At 32.9% G+C, this 4,184-nt stretch overlaps 1 pseudogene; it reads left to right on the top strand.

Annotated features, from left to right (window-relative positions):
• Positions 1-3,331: 3,331 nt before the first annotated feature.
• Positions 3,332-3,439, top strand: LOC112472128 (annotated as a pseudogene).
• The last annotated feature ends 745 nt before the right edge of the window (positions 3,440-4,184 follow it).

Genomic DNA, 4,184 nt, shown 5'->3' with positions numbered 1-4,184 from the left:
TTTCTGAATATTAATTTTGTATCTTGATACTTTACTGAATTCATTTACCAATTCTAATAGTTTTTTTTTTCTTTTTTGGTGGAATCTTTAGGGTTCTCTCTATATAGTATCATGCCATCTGCAAATAATGACAGTTTTACTTCTTCCTTTCCAATTCAGATGCCTTTTATTTATTTTTTTCTTTATCTGATGACTATGGCTAGGACTTCCAATACTATGTTAAATAAAAGTGGTGAAAGTGTATATCTTTGTCTTGTTCCTGATCTTAAGGAAAACACTTTGAGCTTTTCCCCATTGAGTATGATGTTAGCTATGGGTTTGTCATATATGGCCTTTATTGTGTTGAGATATGTGCCCTCTATTCCCACTTTGCTGAGAGTTTTTATCATAAATAGATGCTGGATTGTGTCAAATGATTTTTCTGTATCTATTGATATGATCATATGATTTTTATCCTTTATTCTGTTTATGTGGTGCATCATATTAATTGATTTGTGGATATTGAACCAACTTTGCATCCCAGAAATAAATCCCAGTTGATCATGATGTGTAATCTCTTTAATGTATTGCTGAATTCGCTTTGCTAATATTTTGTTGAGGAATTATGCATCGATGTTTATCAGGGATACTGGAGTATAATTTTCTTATTTTTAATGTCTTTATCTGGTTTGGGAATCAAGTTAATGATAGCCTCTTAAAATGAACTTGGGTACCTTCAATCCTCTTGAGCTTTTTGGAATATTTTGAGGAGAGGTGTTAATTTTTATTTAAATGTTTGGTAAAATTCCCCCGTGAAGCCTTCTAAACCAGGACTTGTTTTTGTTTGGAATTTTTTGATTATGCATTTGATTTCCTTAGTAGTTATCCATCTCTTCAGATTTTCTGTTTCTTCCTGATTCAGTCTTGGAATAGTGTATCTTTCTTGGAATTTATCCATTTTTTCCAGATGGTCCTATTTGTTGGCATTGGTGGTTCATAAATTTTCTCATAATTCCTTGTATTTCTATAGTATCAGCTTTCATTTTTCCTCCTTTATTTTTGATTTTAGTTATTTGGGTCCTCTTTCTTTTTTCTTTGATGAGTGTGCTTAAAAGTTTATCAACTTGGTTTATCTTTTCAAAGAGCCAGTTCTTGGTTTTGCTGATCTTTTGTATTTTTCTTTTAGACTGTATTTTGTTGATTTCCACTTTGATCTTTATTACTTCCTTCCTTCTACTCACTTTGGCTTTGTTATTCATTTTCTAGTTTCTTTGGATTTGAGGTTAGATTGTTTATTTGAGATTTTTCTTGAGGTAGGCCTGTATTATCATAAATTTCCCTCTTAGAACTTCTTTGGTTGTGTCCCATAGATTTGAGGTCATTGTGTTTTCATTTTCATCTATCTCAAGGTATTTGATTTCTTCTTTAATCTTATTGTTAACCCATTCATTATTTAGTAGCATGTCACTTACTCTCCATGTGTTTGTGTGTTTTTCAATTTTCTTCTTGTAGTTGATTTCTATGTTCATACCATTTCGATCAGAGAAGATATTTGATATGATTTCAGTCTTCTTAAATTTATTGAGACTTATTTTGTGGCTCTAACATATAGTCTATCTTGGAAAATGTTCAATATGAACTTGCAAAGAATTTATATCCTGCTGCTTTGGGGTGAAATATTCTAAAGATATCAATTATGTTCACCTGGTCTAATGTGTCATTTAAGGCCAATGTTTCCTTGTTGACTTTCTGTCTGAATGTTCTGTCCATTGGGGTGTCAAAGTCTCCTATAATCACTGTATTACTGTCAATCTCTCTCTTTCCATCAATATTTACTTTATATATTTAGGTGCTTCTATGCTGGGTGCCTAAATGTTTGCAAGGGTTATATCCTCTTGTTAGATATCCCCTTTATCATTATGAAATGCCTTTTTTTGTCTCTTGTTACAACCTTTGTTTTAAAGTCTATTTTATCTGATACAGGTATTGTTTCCCCAGCTTTTGTTTTGTTTTGTTTTCACTTGCATTAAATATTTTTTCTACCCCTTTATTTTCAGTTTGTGTGTGCCTTTCAATCTGAACTGGGTCCCCTGTAGACAGCATACATATGGGTCTTGTTTTCTTATTCATTCAGGCACCTTATGTCTTTTGATTGAAGTATTTAATCCATTTACATTTAAAGTAAATAATGATAGGTATGTAGTTAATGCCATTTTATTATTCATATTTCTGATCTTTCTCTTCTTCTCAAAGAAGTCCCTTTAACATTTCTTGTAGTACTGGTTTGGTGGTGATGAAATTCTTTAGCTTTTTTTGTGTGTGTCTGGGAAACTTTGTCCTTCAGTTGTAGATGATAGCTTTGCTGAGCAGAGAAATCTTGTTGTAGGGCCTTGCTTTTCATCACTGAATAGTTCATGCCTATTCTTTCTTGCCTGCTGTGTTTCTGTTGATACATCAACTGACAGACTGATGAGAGCTCTCTCATAGGTAACTATCTGCTTTTCTCTTGCTGCTTTTAAGATTCTCTCTTTGTCTTTCACCTTTGACTTTTTAATTATGATGTGTCTTGGTGTAGGCTTCTTTGAGTTCATCTTATTTGGGACTTTTTGTGCTTACTGGGCTTGTATGTTTATTTCCTTTGCTAAGTTAGGGAAGTTTTCTGTCATTACTTCTTCAAATTTGTTTTCAATTTGTTGTGCACTCTTCAACTTCTAGTACCTATGGGGAACTTTAGAAAGACATGCACATGCACAGATAAGACACATCTTCAGAAAATTCCTGAGAGGACTTTAATCTTTCACCTGGGCTGATCACTAGGCTAAGTGTTGAAGGAGCACCCCAGCATGAAGAAACTCTGCAGAGACTGAGAGACAGAAGGCCTCTCTCTCTCTCTCTCTCTCTCTCTCTCTCTCTCTCTCTCTCTCTCGGAAATCTCTGTAAAAACATTAGCTGAACACATGCTACATGAACATAGACCTAGTCATCACACACAATAATGAATAGCCTTTGCAAAAATAGTTTGAAAAATTCTCAAAACAGACTATTATAGTCTTCAACAATAAAAAATATCAAACCCTGGGAAAAGGTGATAATCTGATATCCAGAGTTACCACATTATAATAATTAAATGCCAAGTTTTTAACAACAACAAAAAATCACGAGGCATACAAAAAAAAAAGAAAACATAGCTCATTCAATGAACAAAAGAAATTGACAGAATCCATTTCTCAAGAAGCCCAGGATTTTACAAAGAATTTTATAGCCAACTTGCTACACAAAGACTTTAAACAAATTAAAAATATACTGAAAGAGCTAACAGAAAACACAATAACTAATTACTAAAGGAAATATAGTGTTGTTTGAGAGAATAGAAGGTTAACTTCCCCTTGATGGTTGGAAGAAACCATCAGGCCTGACAAATAAGACATTGTCACCTACTTTGTGACATCTAACTATGGTTAAAAACAATTTTTAAAAGAGTGAAAGCAAATCAGGAAAATTATATATAAAGAAAATGAGTAAATCAACAATGAGATGAAAATTATAAAAAGGATCTGAATCAAAATTATGAAGCTTAAAAGTACAATAACTAAAGGAAAAATTAACTAGAGAAGTTCAAGAGCAGGTTTGAGCAGGCAAAAGAAAGATTCAGTGACCTTGATAATAGAATGATTGAAATGATCAAATCTGAAGAACAGAAAGAACAAAGAATGAAGAAAAGTGATGAGAGCTTAAGGGACTTATGAAGCACCATAAAGCCAACCAACATATGTATTATGAGAGTCCCAGAAAAACAGAAAGAGAAAAAGATGTAAAGATTATTGGAAAAAATATTGGTCAAAATCTTCCCAAATTTGATAAAAGATATGAATTTACAAACCCAAGATGTTCAACAAAGTCCAAGTAAGATAAACTCAGAGTCCCACACTGACACGCATTATAATCCAAATGTCAAAATATGAAGACAAAGAGAGTCTTGAAAGCAGCTGGCAAGAAATAACTTGTTATATACAAGTGATCCTTAATAATATTATCAGCGATTTCTCATCAGAAATCTTGGAGACCAGAAGGCAGTGAGATGACATACTTAAATTACTGAAAAAAAAGAAAACTCAGCAAAGAAGTCTGCATCTGGGAAAACCATCCCTCAAAAATTAAGAAATCTTCTTTCCCCTCCCCAAGCAAAGTAGTTTATCACCTCTAGA

The sequence above is a fragment of the Pteropus alecto genome, unplaced genomic scaffold (assembly GCF_000325575.1).
Source record: "Pteropus alecto unplaced genomic scaffold, ASM32557v1 scaffold219, whole genome shotgun sequence".
Lineage (NCBI taxonomy): Eukaryota > Metazoa > Chordata > Mammalia > Chiroptera > Pteropodidae > Pteropus > Pteropus alecto.
This window is presented reverse-complemented; position numbering and strand designations above follow the sequence as displayed.